Below are 17,820 nucleotides of genomic sequence, written 5' to 3' on the forward strand. Positions count from 1 at the left end.
TTGAAATAGTAACAGTTTTGATGATAACAAGATGACTAAATAATGAGATATCTCTTCGAAGATAGGATGATATATTTTTTAAAGTGTAATTTAAAATAATACAGCCAACTGGGCTTGAATTGATTATTGAGATTCAGATTTTTTTTAATCAAATGCCGGCAAAACGATAAATGCGTTATGCAATATTCAATATGTTTATTTCCTCTACGATGTAGTATCGGTTTCAAATATAAGGCGGCCAATAATATTTGTTGTAGAAAAAAACGAAAGAAGCTTTCAGCTATCTCGATAGTATTAACTAATTGATATTGATTACTTCTTTGTTCGTCGAGCTATTAAAACGATAGTGACGTAGGAATATTCCATGACAGAGCCGGATCAAATATCGTCACACGTTCAAAAGTATTTGCCGCTGGTTTGAGATAATACAATTGTGTGTACTGATAAAAGCTTGATGATGTACGTTTATCGAATTTACGTTAAAACACGAAGAAAAACTTTTCCCTTCATTCTTTAATACCCACCATATCCCCTTTCAATACTCTTAGTGAAAATCAACTAATATAATATTTCTATGCTGTTTATTATATTTGTCATGTAAAGTCACTTTGGAATGACGGCACTTCCTTTTAGAAGCTGTCTCGCTTTCAAGACCTCATTAACAAAACAAATAAAAACTTTACAACATCATTCTTTTTTTAGCATTTTCTGTCACCAAAAATACATTATCCGATCTTCTCAAAGATATTTTGGATTTGCGACATTGAAATATGACATCTTTGAAAACGTCAGTATTCCTTTCCTTTGGCAGTGGATTATGCTTGATGTTTGCACTTTTTGTATACTTACCCTCACCGGCCACAGATGACTTGCAAGTCGTGAATCGTTTAGTTTTACTAAGTCGTAGGTTCGTTACTAATATTTGAAACACTTATGTGGTCACACTTCGGTCAGTGTTTTACAAAAGTTGCCTTCTGATTTCAAACCGTCTTAAGATTGCAAAAAGTTACAGCTAATGTGGCTAAATGTTGGCATATTTTAGTAACATTGCAACATATAAGATCACCAAAATTAGAGAATATTGCTGTTAAACCCATTTACCATTTACAATGCCTCGAAGTATATCTAAGATTAGATTTTGCTTCAAAAGTACAACTTGACCTTATTACATGGAAGAGCCTATACTTCGTACTGTCTGCAAGAACTTTTGCCAAGTAGCGTTCACCAGCTTAATTTCATTGTAAAAAAATTGTAAGACATTATGAATTTATAACACACAAATGTATATCAGTTCATATTGGTCCCCTCGACGAATACTGCTTAAAGGTATACTGTCACCTGTTCCAATTTTGCCACAGTTACCATGGAAAGAGAAAATCTAACCAATCACAGATTTTAAGCGGGTGGCCGCTTTTTAATAACAGCGCCCTCACATGGGCATTTTGAATACCAAGGTACGCCCCTTTGATCATATATGGGCATGCTTAGATTACTGGTGACTGTATACATTTAAGTTGGACACTTTCCAACATCTATTAAATAATTGCAAGTAACTAAAAATATTCCGCTTATGAACCTATTTGAGTAATTTAAAGTTCCCTGTGAATAATATTTTTAGGGTCCTATGGCTACTTGTGTCGTCAGCGGGGTTGGGATTGGTTACATTCCAGATCCTTGATAGAATAGCTTATTTCGCTAGCTTCCCTGCCAATGTCAATGTAAGAATGAAATACGTCGACGAGCTGACGTTTCCTGCCGTAGCCATTTGTAACTTCAACTTGCATAGGTATGTATCTCATCATACTCATAGTACATATTTGCTTGGCTTTAGATAGTTTTCCTACTGTGTAATTAAATAACTGTAACAGATTTTAAAATTTCTTCTATTGCGTATTTTATACACCTGTTTCTCGTTAGGGGAGTGTTTTTTTCTCTCTCTCTTGATCTTAGGAAGATTTTGTCAACGTTAGTTTGGGTTTTCTTCTTGAAAGGGCGGGAGCAGAACCAAGTGACGATGCGCAGCTGTTTTTTTCTTTTATTTTCATTGCTGATGATTTAGCTAATGTATGTTAATTCTTCCTTGTAGCGGCTTAATTGATAACGCTCTGATTTTACTGTGTTTTCTACAATAAAAAGTACGAACATGAAAATTACAATGGTTGAATTGTGTAGGAAAACAAGCAATGTAAAGTTATAAGTCTGTGAAAATCTGGGAATGTACATGAATGACAGGAGAGAGACTAAAAAATTACAATGGTTGATTTGTATAGGAAAACGAGCAATGTGGAATTACAAGTATCTGAAAATCTGTAAATGAACATAAATGACAGGAGAGAGACTAACCTCGAGGTTGTGAGTACGGTCAAAACTGTCTTGACCTACGCCGAGAGCTGGAAATTGGCGCGCTGAAGTCCAGGGGGATCCCTTTAAAGGCGCCCTTGTCAATCCCAGGTTCTCGCATTAGCGAATGTGTGAAAAGCCCATTAACAGTTTGTCATTCTTTTGTTTTCCATTGAATATTTCATTAATTAAATAATATTTATATTAGATAAATCTGACAATTGGGCGGGGGCTTTAAATACTCAAAAGCTGGTATGTGGGGGTGCTGTTAAAGGCTATGTAAATTTTGGGCGAATTTTTAGGCCAGCTGGAGACAGTTTGTCAAGTTTTTTGATCCATTGTGATTCTAAATGTTTGCGTCGTTTGTCATCCTGTTTATTGACTTGTATGATGCCAATTATTGAAATATCACTGATACTGTGTTGATCAGAATTAAAATGTATGGTGACCGGGGTATCTCTTTTATGACGCATTGAAGAGAGGTGGTTATTGAAACGAAGTCTGAGAGATGTTTTAGTTTCCCCGACATATTGTTTATGGCAGCGTTGGCATGTGAGGAGGTATACGACGTTTTAGCTGTTGCAGCTGATGGCATTTCTGATTGTGTATGTTTTCTTGTTGACCGTGCTTTGGAACTGTGATGTATTAAGGGTATATTTGCAAATGTTGCAACCCCTCGTAGATTGACATTTGGTGAAACCGGGGCTGGATTCACCGGCGTTGTTAATATTCGAGCGGACAAGGAGGTCTTTGAGGTTAACATTGCGTCGATATGATATAATTGGCAGTTGGGGATGACTTCTTTACATCTTAATGACTTATGGAGTGTTGGGAGGTTCGAGAACATGATGAATTTCAAGTTAGGGTGACGGGGATTATATGTCGAGACTAGTGGGATTCGACAGTCTCCCTGTTTGTTTTTGTACTGAAGGAGAGCTGGCCTCGGGATTGATTTTGCTCTATTTATTTGTTCTTGGACGAGGTTGTGAGGGTAATCCCGTTCAATCAGCGATTGTTGTAGAATGTCGAGGCAGAGTGGCGTGATACACGATACACGTGATACACGATACACGATGTGTTTCTGGTAAACACGGCCACGAGGGGTAATAGACGGGCGCTGTAGCCCGAATAAAGACCAAGCTATAGATGTTTTATAAGCGATGCAATCTTTGTAAATCAGAAAAGTTGCACATTTTAAATGCCGACAAATCTATACGGTCTTAAACAAACGCCCTGAGTTCGATTCAAAATGTCAGCACCTAAAACTTGTTACAAAGATTGCATCGCTTGCTTATGTTAGAGTAGCTCGGTGCTTTGTCAATAATTGACTACAAAATGTCAAAGATTTGGTCCTTGCTTTTTAAATTCCATAAAAACTTTGACAATTCTGCACTATTACTCTATGTCTCGTTACGGAACGATTGCATGTGGTTAGTGAAGCGCGTCAGTGTTATCTGTGAGGCTGATGCAAACCTTTTCCGTGCTCTACTCCCTTAAATACTTTGGCCTTGGAAACCACACCTTTGACTTGGCAGTTGCCCTTCAAGGGGCATGTATACTTGTCCCGGCAATCCGGCAATTACAATCAGCTGGTTTATCCTTACGCTGAACCCCGGTGATTATCGTCTTATTATGCGATTTGATTATACTTGAACTTGCCATATTCTTCTTTCAGCTATAACTCACTTTAAATGTTAATTTGACAACTTATTAACGGGGTATCGATAGGTATTTATCGGAGAACGGGTACAAATTTTCCACGTGCTGGGATGCAGTATTTGCGAAATTTCAGGAGACGATTCGAGCCAAACGATCTGATCTGAAAGCAAAAGGTTAAGGAAACAAATTGAAAATTTCGGCATCAAAACCATCCTCCATTGCTGCTAGAAACTTCATCAGTTGCCTAACTGCATCTGTTGTTTGAATGGTGTTTGATTTGCGCTGGTTGGTTATGAATTTATATATATATATATATATATATATATATATATATATATATATATATATAATATATATATATATATATATATTATATATATATATTAGAGTGTACAGATTTTTGCGTGGGATAAATCTTTTAATTGCTATTTATTTTTTTAGTCGTTCAGCCACCATCCATAACGGAATAAGTGATCTTTTGGAAGAAATGTATACGACATACAATCCAGACTTTGACAAGTATGATATTGATGTGACAGCTTCGGAACAATTCTACAGAGACACAGCTCACCTTTTTGAGTATACGTTCTACGCGTAAGCCAAAGTGTTTCAATGACTGATCTTAATTAGGGTATCACTTATGTCAGTTGTAGTGTAAAGCGTCCTTTTGAATAGAGTCAAAGAGTATCTACCATGATTCCAATTATATCGTAACTGATTCTGTATATTTCAGTACGATGGCCGAGAGAGTACTTCCAAATGCAAAATGCAAAATTCAAAATGCAAAATACAAAAGTATTGAAGTATTGAATTTTGCATGTGCATTTTGCATTTTGCTGTTTGAATTCTGTATTTTGCATATAGCATTTGGAAGAACTCTCTCGACCATCGTTAGACTACGTTTTGGAGGTATACAAGAATACAATTTGCACTAACATACCAATGGCAAGTTGTCCACGCCTACGTTTGAAAGGACGGACATCGTTTTCCACTTTATTGCTTTCAATTTTTATGCCCAACATGCCCATACATTATCGCCTTCTGTTGCCCAGGGAAATAAGTCAAATGCATTAATTAGCATAAATGGCCTCCTGTGGTAACAGGGCAATGTGATGAAAAAGCAGTACCTATAAGTGTTCTCAGCTGAATTTTGTCATTTGACTGAATTTAAAAGTTTTCTCTCCGTAAACAGACCGACATGGCAGGGAAACTTCCTGTCAAAGGATGACTTCACACCAATGCTCACAGACTTTGGCGTTTGCCACACCTTCAATGCTGAAGATGCCAACGACACATTTAAAGGTCAAAAACACAGGTTGGTCCGAGTTCCACTTTTTTCTATGTTGAAGACACAAATGTTCAGGCATAACGTCATTTATAGGAATTTCATGGAAGAATTTAAAGGGAAGGCACTCATGATGATACGTTGCTGTTGTTGTTGTTGTTGTTGTTGTTGTTGTTGTTGTTGTTGATGTTGTTGTTGATGATGATGATGATGATGATGATGATATTAATGACGATTATGATGACGGCGGTTGTATAGTTGATTAAGGTAGTAACAATGTTGACAATGAAAATAATACGTTTTGCTGCTGTTGTTTGTTGTTGCTGTTGTTGTTGCTGTTAGTGTTGTTGTTGTTATTGTTGATGATGGTGGTGGTGGTGTTGGTGTTGATGATAAAGTATAGATTTTTATGCTTTACCCTCTATACATTTAGGGTAAACATTTAACGGAAAACATTTTCCTTTTCAATCAGGTAGATCGTTTGGCTTTTCTGTATATTTAAACGCCGGAGAGTTAGATTACAATATCGGTCCAAGACAGGGACTAGGCTTTCAGGTAATGCTGTACCAACAGGGTGACGTTCCACTGGTTGCTGACCTTGGCTTTGCAGTGTCAGTTGGTGAGGAAGTTCTTGTAGGCGTGGACGTCACCAGCGAAAGTCTATCAATCTCTGTATGATAAGAAAGAGAACTTTATTCACCATGTACGAATGTATGATGGCCTAACACTGGTATAGAGTATATCGAATAAATTTCTTTGTCGTCACCCATTAGGTATATATATTGATACTGCCTCGTTTGCAGTTGGTAAATATTTTGCAGCGTTATCCTTGACTTAGGGACTGGTCAGTTTCTTCGGCCTGGGAGGCCGGTGGATTCATGGGGGGGTCACCCTGTTTTTGACTTTGGTGATAGGGGAGGGGGGGTCACCATGTTTTTGAAATGCCAAATAGGGGGGTCAGTGTGTTTTTGAATTTCGACACAGGCTCATCATTGCCTAGAATGCATCGTGTCAGCCACAAATTTCATCCAGTTGCATTTTTCGGCGCGCCCTTCGGGCGCGTAACTTTAATAATCAGACATATTTTTCAGCATGCCCAACTTTAACATATCAGGTATACATATATCAGAGATATATGTATGTTCAATATTTTTCAGCGTGCTCTTCGAGCGCATAGAGGGACTGTGCTTTAATATATCAGACATTTTTCAGCACACCCTTCCTGTGCATTACTTTAATATACAAGACATATATATCAGAGATATCAGGATGTTTTATATTTTTCTCCGCGCCCTTCGGGCGCCATACTTTAATAAATCAGAGATATATGCCCGAGATATCTTGATGTTTGCTAAGTGAAAGTTTACTATTATGAAATCTGCATTTCATATGAAAAGCATGACAAATTCGTGATAGTTTTCTGTTCTCTCTATGAGAATTAAGTATGAGAAAGCAACATGCACAAATATCAATGTTACAAGAAGGTCATCTCAATCTCTGCACACATCAGATTTGGCTAAAATGCCTCGCTATGGTTCCTCTGGATGGCTGGCAAGTCTTAACACCCATCAAAGTTTTTGATTTACTGCTTTTTCCTGTTTGATATATATACAGTATTATATTATTACATATTACAGTTGTCGCGTGCGGGGGGGGGGGTCATCCTGTTTTCAAAATTTCGATAGGGGGTCACCCTGTTTTCAAAATTTGGAATAGGGGGGTCAGCCACTTTTTGAAAGGCAACGCTGAGCAGAAAGTGTAACGTGTTTGCGATGTGCTCTTTCTCACTAGTATCACCATACTTCGACAAAATTAAAGCAAATCGTGTAAAAAGACCATCCATTGTAGTCGCTCAAAATCAATCCTAATCTATGCTGAATCTTATAACTCTTTGGTATTTGGAGCCGATTTTGAATGTGACTGTATACGACCTTTTGGTATTTTCGTACATGACCTCCACAGTTTTACCATTACAAATTGCCGAGTTTGACGTATATAATGTTAAGGACCAGATCAATATTTTGCAGTTTTCTTGTGATATAGCAAACCCATTTGTCAGGTTAAGGGACTGGTCAGTTTCTTCGGCCTGCTACCAATAGGACCTTTGCCTTGTGACCCAAATCAACGAATATACAAACTGTGGTTTCGATGATGTTAGCACACGGCGGTTAGTCCGCAGGGAGTGTCGAGTCGTGATAAAGGCAGGTTTCGAAGCCACATGCACAACCATTTCATGCCAGTTTTGTTTGGCGGCCAGCACGCTTGTTCAGTTTCCTGTCTCAAGACTGAAGAAATCCTGCCGTGCTCAATATCAGACACTCAGAACAGGAACAACGCTAGTAATATTGCGTCCTTATTCCTGAAATTCAGTAAAATTCGTAACTGACGGCTTGTCAAAGCATGGAGCAAGTTATCGCACCATTGGAAGTGTATAAACTTTAACGCACGGGCAAGTTCATATTGCAATATGAAATTTTACCGCTGAGAATGTGTACGACAGTAAGAATGAAACATGACTGAGCAATGATACCGACTTCAGAGAAACAGCGTGGATTTTTCCATCGCAACAGAAGGCGAGAGTGAGTTGTAGAAATTTCACAACCTTGTTGGCTTGTTTGGTCCTCAAAACTAACAACAATATAACGTTGACTATTCTCTATTTAATCAAGACGCACCTGACGTCATTTCGTGATTGTTTTACTAGCGGTCCACATATCTTCATCTCACGACTTTGACTGTCATGTATACCGGTACTTTGGTTGATAATGTTGCTGTGCTGTGCTGTGTTTGACCTGTACAATAATTGTGTAACATGACATTTTGCCTGCGACTTTTGGATTACAGATGGGTGTGATTGCTATTAATCTGAATACAAAACATTCGAATATCTGAAACTCGATATAACTAGCTACAACACAAGAAAGTTATTGTCGGAAACAGGACAGTAGCATTGGTCAAGCCCGGATTTTGCATAGTAGCTATGAAAACCGGTGGTTCTTTCTCAGAAAACATGTGAATGTATTACTTACTGACCCTTTGGGCTAAGACTTTCGCCATCTCGCTCCTACACATCAACAAGAACGTTCAGTCACGTGAATCTGTAAGTTCATCAATTATTATACTCAACTACTGAATGCAACACAAAGGTCGCAGTCACAGATCGAAGGACGTCCAGGAAGAGACACCAGCGACGTGATGTTGTGGACTTTTTATTGGTTTTTAGATTATATATCAGTTCATCTGACAGTGTACCATACCGTCGTACATCGAATCGACAAGTATATAAACTTCGAGGTTCTACGTTTAAGTTTCTTATTCAAAAACACAAAGACATCGCGACTGAGTCCAACAGCGACGCGAGAAATTTTATTTTATTGTTTCTGATCGATTCCCACGTCAAGTGGTCAAGAAGTACTAGCCTAGTCCTGCATGTGAAGGCGAGGCTGTGCCCCGATGAGATTGCATAAATCATGAATGTATAGTTAATTTTCTCCCGACAGAAATCAGACATGTAGGCTAAACAATATAGTTATAAATATATCTTAAAAGCGCTCTTAAAAATTGACATAAAAAGATAAAATGTCAAAAAAAGTTCTGTTTTATTCAACTGAAGTGATTTATCGCATTTGCTGTAGTCTAGACACACATGCTTGTCTTGAAATCAATTTTTCTTTCACGCACAGACACTTCTCCTTGTCTGTGCTCACACATAGTAGATCGACCTGGTTGGGCGCTGCCGTGCTTACAAATACAATATTTCTTCGCCGCTTCGAAAAACATCTTACCAACTATCAACTTTGTGGCACGGGCTACGTCTTTGTAATAATAAAGGAACTAACGACAGTATGGTTGGATATTATTTCGGTCAAATAAGAATGTAATATTGAAAATAAAAAATACTTTTTATCAAAGCTGTGTCACATATCTAACCACAGTCGGCCGTCCAAAGACGTTAGACTGTCTATGATTTCATCAACTGGGAACGAAAATATGTCGATTTATTGACTAACAGAATGAGAAGGAATGTTTTATTTTTCTGAAAGGTAAACTCGTCTTTCCTTGGCATCTCCGTCCCGTGAGTGAATACTTAGTCCTCAGTCAGTATGAAGGTCTAGCCGCCTCCGTATTACTCACTCAGGCCATGGAATTAGTAACAGCTCTTACTAATTCCATACTCAGACCGACACTTGGTTAGTTTGCCAACGATCTCGTCAGCTTTCCGGTTTATTGCATGGGACACGTCTGCATACGTTCACAAGGAACCCGCCACAGTAATGTAGCATACTATATGCCTTTATTGATTGACTCGAAGAGCAAGAACGAGTCAGTGAATCTGTCAATAGACGGACGGGACAGGCAAGTCTGTATATAAAAATTGACCCCCTAGCCTACTCCTCGTAGATAAAGTCGAACCTATCCCTGAATTAATCTGGCGAATCACAAATATATGGTGCATTGTGTAATATTTTTGTCTATCAAGAGTGACAGAAATTGCATTTTGTCATAATTGAACATAAATAATAATAACTTCTAAGCAAATTCTTTTCCTGTGAATATTTGAGCACTTAGGAGTCATAAACAGTAAAGCGTCACCTTGATGACTATGCTGTACTTGGTCCCTGGAGTGGATCGTCATGCAGTTACGAGCCGTCCAGTTCGACAAGCAACACGTTTTATTCAGTTTATTCTCCGTTGAACCCCAGCTTAACCATGGAGAAACTATACAACCCATTTTCGAAACTTGGACGGAAGAGAGCAACCTTTTCAACAACAGCGACATGTCGACAAGTACCTAAATCGCCGCTATCATAGTTATACAACATCAGCTGGACAGCCGTTGTGTAATCCAGGTATGTATCGTTGTCCTCTCAACTAGTCCCAGTGTTTTTGATACTTTTTCTTGTATAGCACTGTCTAGAAATATCGTTATCAGGTACAAGTCTCTAACATTTTTATATGTTTTCATTCATCAATATTCCTGACTGTTGCAAATGTACACCAATTCCCAGCTCTCTGTTCCAAAGCCCTTTATGCTAATGTGACCTTTCATGTCATGCCGTACATCAGACCCAGGGAATGGTGTAAATGCCTTGCAGACACGCAAAGGCCCTAAAAAGACAAAGTGACATGAATGGTTAACGTTCTACCGTTTGTTCAACCCCGACTTGAAAAGGTCAGGGATCGTAAAAACTGAAGACTAGGCGTTTCTATCTTTTGTTTTCCTCTCAAATTGCAGTAATTGTATAAATATGTTGCGAGGCTTTTGGATTAATATGACCAGACACCTAAGTCAAATTTATGTAATGTGTATTATGGTTCCATGATGGGAAGAGCCCCATTCAATTTGGGGGGGGGGGTCCTATTGGTAGCATTCTGAGAGGCATATGCATCTCCTTTCACTCAGATACCATTCAGGGATTGTTATGCAAATTAGCCACTTTGCTATCAGAAATTCCTTGAGAGAAGACTTTTCACACTTGACCAAACCTTTCAAAACTTCTAAAAAATTGGGTTTCCTTTTTGTGACAACAAAGTCAATCAGATGCTTTAGTGTTGAACGTTGCACACAATTCCCTTAGCCAATGTTAATGCAGTACTGTCTTATAGCAAATAATAACATCTTTTTCAGCAATGTTAAAAAGCTGAAAATGAAAAATCAAGAGATAGAAATATTACACAATTTTCATAGATAATTGCAGAGACTAATTTAAATAACACTGTTATTCAGTAACGCAGCGACCCTTATCTCTTTTTATTCATTAACTGCCTCTGTGATTAGTTACCTTTTTTACTATTCTGTTTTCAATTTACTTTGTCTCGCAGGGCATGACGACGGGTCATCGTGCGCTTCTGAATGACGACAACTTGACTCTTTTGACGGGTTTACTCCTGAAATGATGTAAGATGAAAAAGAGGAGTGTGGATTTGTCATCTTTAGGTCTGCTGCTTCAAGAGGAAAGCCATTGAATGAACTTTCATGTACATTAGATGCCTGTCTAAAAGAGAAAGTGTATTTTAAAATTCTAAGAGGAAGGCAGTCATTCTACTCATTGCACCTGAAAACAGTGAGGAAATAGGCAGCAGATCTCATCTTATCAACGCATTATGATTACCCAGATTTCACTACCATAGTTGACTCAATTTTTTCAAACGCTGATTATCTCTTGGCCCTCCACCTGTCCCTCCACAGTAAACTTCTCTTAAAACAACATGTCGTCAACTTTGGTATACATGAAATTTTCTCTCTCAAACCACTTGTTCATTTGCTTTGAAATTTTGGTAGGCAGGTTAAAGCCAAAAGAACCGAGTAAGATTCTATTAAATTATGGTAAAGTTTGAATGTAATTGTATTTTGGGGCAATTTTTGCCCTGTCAGTGAAACAATTATCCTCTGAGAAACTGCCACTGGACTTATTCCTTTAAACGTTTGCACGCAGGTTGCCACGGATGTGTTGTATGCATGCCAATATCACGAAGGGGCTCTGTTAGCCGCAACATTTCGTGTTTTCTATCCAAAAAAAAACAGAACATGTGCTATACTAGATTAGAGAATTTCCAAAGGCCAGTGCAGTAATTCCAATATCTGTGCAACATACAACTATTTTGAAATATTGTTTACAGTTCTGGTTATTTTTTAAAACTCTGATTGAATTCTAGTTTTGAAATAACATTTTAATATTTCTTTGTAAATATTTGCTGTGTAAAATATTTGTTGAGTGTGTGTGATGAGTGACACTGCTTGTAGCTATTTAGTGATTAGAAGAGACAATATCATGTCATCATGTTCTTAAAAGATCTATAGAAATATAGACAACTTATATAACCGAGATGAGTTCTTCTCACCCTCACATGATTTAAATATTAAGTCACAGCAGTGATCCTCAAGTTTAAAATCGGATACAATGTTTTTATTTGTAGCAGTAACTAAGTTTACTGTCCTAACCTGGTGACATTAAATAATGTGCCTAGTAGATCGGTACACGCCTCTCTGTGGGCATTCATTGATTTAGTGGCTAAAATTATTCCATGAAAATCCAATATTGTTCAAAGCCAGAATTCTAATGTTTGAGAAGCGCAAACCAAATATGAATAATTACTGATGCCATATATGGTAACTTTGGAAAATAATACAGAACATTGTATTAACCGGAATTTATGTAAATCCTGAAAAATAAACAGGAAGCGCTGCAAGCACATTGGCTGGAAATACACGTAAATACAGGCAAATGTAGCCCAAGATACAGGGTCAATACATTCTGTATTTTAGCCTGTTCACGCAGTGTTGCCGCGAAGAAAACTGTATGACGTCATGCAGAAGTAATCCAATGTGTAAATATACAGCCACTGTTGAGGCCAATACCAATCGATTAATTATAGCTTTTTTCAATATAGCTTAGCCATTCGATAACTGCATTAGAGAGCCAGACGTTGTTGCCACTTATTTTTCACTTCGTTAGATGAGAGTGCATAAATCGAGATGTCGGCAAAGAAGACAAAGATACACGTAATTCATGTACGCGAGAAGGACGACTTGAAGAAGAGGGACGAGTTACCTGTATCCATCAATAACTTTGTGATTGAAAAGGAGTCTGCAGAATCCTACAAAAAACCGAACGCTTCCAGGGAAGAGAAAGAGCGTTATAGGTTCATGTCCACTGTCAGTGACAGCATCGGTATAGCTGGAATAAAGGTCGTTTTCGGAACGTCAGTCACCCTCCTGAGAAGGCAAGTATCTCTCTACTCTCAATGTTCAACTTTAAAATTGACAGAAGCATACGAAACGGTCAATTTTTGTTGGCTGTGTAAAACGATCTTCAGGTGCCACAAACACTGTAAATACACCTGGAAATCAAAATTATATATTTGTTTAAAATACAATTGATGATGACACATCTTGTCAAAGCTTTAAATCACAACACCAGTACTTCTCATTGAGCGGATGTGATACAGACTAGCGTGGCACATTTTGTATAAATAGTCCTATACCTTCCTATACGAATGAAATTATTTTTTTCCAAGTCCTGCTTGTTGCAGCACAATATCTCAGCAACGTCCTCGTCGATGGGTGGCCCTTCAATGGCTTAAGTAATTTCTCAAAAATCTAACGTTTTCAATGGTTTCAGTCTGCACGAGTACGAGACGTCCTTCACATTGGTTCGTAACGTCGATCGTAACCTCTCAATCATGACAGCGAATGAACCAAAGAAGTGTCATGAGATGGAGAAACGCTAGTTTTTTTTTTAAGTGTCTGAAATTTTTAAAGGGCAAAGCACCAAAATGCATAATGAAAAATAAAACCACAGTTTTAATGCTCAGGACAAATTTTCACCCCTCTAAAAGTTAAAAGTAAAAGAGCAATACTCCACACACCAGCTTGGTAAGGTATGACTGCACAAACTCTTCAATGACAATCATATAGTAACACGACTGGAACTAATTTGGGATAATTGGACCTTCATATTTGGTAAATGTATCAAAAGTGTTGGGTTTCCTATAGGTGAATGTTGCAATATAACAAATCACTCATAATAACAAGCCAGTAACTTAAAAGGAAAAGTGGATGAGATTACATTTGCAGATTAAAATGATACTAATTCACCATCCAATTATCCAAAATTAGTTCCAATCAAGTTTACTATACTCTTCTTTGCATCGTTGACATTCGTCCGCGCTTCACAGTCCAGACCATTACCACTTTTAGAAATGCAGATTCCTTGCAAACATTCCCACGTCATTTTTGTTGACTTTGCTGATAATGTTTGTCTTCTTTGTAAACATTGATTCCTGACGGTCTGCTTATGTTATTCACTTCTATTTATATCCTTTTTCTTTTATCCCTGTGACTACTCTTTCACATTATATCGAACTTTCAATTACAGCTCCTGGCACAAGACCACTAATTCACTTCCGGGTGGCCGATGGAAAATTAATTAGTGGTCTTGTGCCTAATTGACGGCCCAAAGGAAGCCCTATAGGGGGACATATTTCAGTACATATGATGTCCTATGCTGAAAAATAACAACCTTTTGCACTTTCTATCACTCCGAACATTACTTGGAAATATAAAGGTATGTGGAAACCACCTCAGACACTAATTTTGATATACTTGGGGGCCCAAATCCCTGCTGGCGGCAATATTGGACTCAGTCAGGAATAGGGGTATGGCATAGCTTTTTGTCAATTTCTCTCCTAATTCAATTTAATTTGTCAAACCAGAACTTTTATTGTTTAGACATACAATTTCTTGGTTTTATATCAAAAATTCGTGCAAATCCATCCATCCGGTTTTCTACAGAGAAATTTATTATTCAAAATTTCGGTGAAAGTCGATTGAAATAGGCCTATCCCCTGAAACCGGGGTTTAATTTCGGGGAGGGATTCTATTTGTGAAATTATCTTTTTTGGGAAGAACACTTTCATTGGTGTTAAAATTGTGCACTTTTGTCAATTTAAGGTTCACTATATTGGCACAAGACCACTATTTCACTTCCGGGTTCGTTACGAAGATAGTTCGGAAGGAAAATAGTGCAGACCTTGAAGTTTTGATATCAGCATGGATGCTTGTTTAGTTTGAACTTTAACGTCAAGAATTTTTGTAAAGATATTTTTCTGCCTGAATCAAAATGCAGACTGTTGTGAATAATGGCTGAAGCATTTGATGGTAATGTGAGGAGTTCTAGGGCTAATAGAAATCATAACAATAAGCCTGAATTTTGTCAAAAACACCAATGAGGGCGCTATTTTCATTGCTATCTCAAAATTTTCGTGGCCTTGCCCACACGAAAAATTAATCACTAGTCAAGCTGACATTGACCTAACACCTGTTAAGAGGATTCGTGCCGCTGAATATTTTAAAATAGGAAATCGAGCTCAACGCTACTGTGGTGGCCTATGGAAAATTAATTAGTGGTCTTGTGCCTCCTTATTCAACTGCGGTTTGAGTGACACGGTAGACCAGAATGTACCATTCATTTGATTCACAGCAAACATCTGTCAATTTCTGTAAAAAATATGTAGACGTAACTGTTTATCAAATTGTCAAAACTCACCTCGACCTTGCCCGTTGCCTGTTTGTTTTGACTTCAGTTCGATATTGTAACAAAGCATTATTTCCTAATACAGCAAGTGCTTGTATTAAGGGTGTATGAAAAATAAGTAGCCCAGAACACAAAACATATCTCTTGACATTGGCGCTGAGAAGCAAGGACCTTTCTCGGTAGTTGATAAAAAGGTCAATTTTTTTATTAATATAAATAATGCAAAAGAATAAAGTGCCTGATATAACAACAGTCCTCTGTCACGTTTTGACTCATCTGACAGATGACCTTAAATAGAAGCATTGCAACTGAATAAACAATCGATCAAAAACCTGCACTATATATTTAACAACAAAATTAACCATATAGCTGGTGTAGGTTGCGTCATTAAATACAGAACAAGTTCATTTTTAAGGAAGCAAACCGTTCAAGTAGTCAAAGATGTCCATTAATTAGTATCGATTGCCAATTTATGATGTAGAATTAAAGCTCCTTTGCCAATTGTTTGCGATAAAGAGTAATCTATGTGTAGGCGTAAGTGTAATGTGTTTGTGTAACGATTTAAAAGAGATATGAAATAATAAGACATTAAGGCAATGGAACTGAATTTTCATGGGGGAATATTTGCTATGCGTTCTGGCTGGAGCTACATAGGACTTGACCTTGAATCACTGGGGGCACGTAATTTGTCGGTAACCAAGAGGGTTAGTTTGAGATTTTAACAATAAAAGGTGAGATACCATTATGGGCATTATTGAAAACCATAGCAACTACAAGATAAAGCTGAATTTAGCAAATATAATGTCGTCAACAACTTCTCGGCAGCATTAAGTCTCAAGAAATGACTACCCTTATATGATCATTTTTATAGTGTCCATCAAAAGTCTCTACACACGAGGCACCAATCTTTCTTCCGAAATTGCAGGATGTATCCCCAAAAATTGAGACGAGCCATTTAAAAGGTTAGACGAAAGTTTAAAGTTATTGCCATGGATTTTGGATCCGTTCGCTCGTAGTGTCTGTTGGCGAAGTGAGCGTCCAACAGTGTCTATATTTTCAAATGCCGAAAATCTCGAGAGGGCAATTGTGCCGACGAAATGGAGATATCTCTGTGCACTTGCCTATTGAGATAACGTCAGTAAGAAGTAGACTTGAATCAGAATTCCCCGGGCTATCTCATAAAAGTTTAACCGATGAAAGAGCATTCTTGGCAAAAAGGTGAGGTCAAGGAACTTACTTGGATTATCATCAATTTAGCGTATTGTTATAACTTTAGGAATAAGCAGCTGGAAGTGACGATGAGGGTTGATGTATAACTGAAACTAATTTATTGAATACGGAACCATGGCTGAGTCTCTCGGCCCAGCCACTGATACATGAGTCTGGTCCTGACTCCCAGTTTCGGTCACTCCACTAGAGAGTGACCGTGGTCCAAAATTCTAGTTCCTAGCTGAATCTTGGCCCAAGTTAGTTTCTGAGTGAATGTCCTGTCTCGGTCACTCCACAAGAGAGTGACCGTGGTTATCGGTCCTCCCCAGCTTCTGAGTTAGTGTGTCCATTTATACAGTATCTTGGCTATGTCGGATGCCGACGCCATAAAGAATATAATGAGACAATACTTTGATTTACCGACATTAGAAAAGATTACAAAAGTAGAAATTATCACTTGCCCGTGCGTGGCTTGCTACAATTCTTTTGTTTCAAACCCACGCCATGAATAAGTTAAAATGATAACAACGGCTCAATATTACGATTGGTTGAAATACAATAGAACATGGGGGTACGCGCAGAATACCTCCATGAGAAAATAAGTTATTTGGCAATTCTTTTAAACGTTTAAATGAGCGAGATCATGGTGTCGATACTGTGCTGGTATTTCGTGGCGCCAGCATTGCTAGTCCAAACAAAGCAGCTTGATCACTCGCGTCCGAGAACGCTAATGTATTGTAAGCGTGGAATATTATTATTCTGTGCGCCAATGTGGAAGATTGTGGCAGTATGTTCAAGTGTAACTTAATTAGGAATCATGTATGCATGAGTGAATAGCAGAATGGTCATGCGCTATAGGTAGCGAAGCACAAATGACAAAATTTCATTTCAGAATCTGACTGAATTTTATATTTCTAAACCGGCAATTTTAATTTGCAACAAACAAAACACGATTGGAACTAATTTAGGATAATTGGATTTCCATATTTTTCAAATTTCTTAAAAATTCTAGATAACATATTGATGAATGATGCAATGTTACAAATTACTCATAAAAACAAGTGTATTACTTTAAAAGAAAAGCAGATGAGCTTACAGTTGCAGATTAAATGGACATTACTTCACCATCCAATTATCCCAAATTAGTTCTAATCCTGTTACAAATTAATTGCTATTCTGAACAATAATTCACAAAACCCCGTTTGCAGACTAAGGTACAATGAAGATTGTCTGGAAATATATTACAGGCTCTTTTAACTTTTAACTGCTCATTTGGTGACGTTTACTTTC

The 17,820-nt window shown here is 37.8% G+C and overlaps 1 long non-coding RNA gene across 1 annotated transcript; it reads left to right on the forward strand.

The window, feature by feature from the left end:
* The first annotated feature begins 1,605 nt into the window (after nucleotides 1-1,605).
* LOC139136112 (uncharacterized) lies at nucleotides 1,606-5,329 on the forward strand. Its single transcript, XR_011553105.1, has 3 exons — nucleotides 1,606-1,786; nucleotides 4,441-4,593; nucleotides 5,192-5,329. It is a non-coding gene; the product is annotated as an uncharacterized lncRNA (long non-coding RNA).
* The last annotated feature ends 12,491 nt before the right edge of the window (nucleotides 5,330-17,820 follow it).

The sequence above is a fragment of the Ptychodera flava genome, chromosome 7 (genome assembly GCF_041260155.1).
Source record: "Ptychodera flava strain L36383 chromosome 7, AS_Pfla_20210202, whole genome shotgun sequence".
NCBI lineage: Eukaryota > Metazoa > Hemichordata > Enteropneusta > Ptychoderidae > Ptychodera > Ptychodera flava.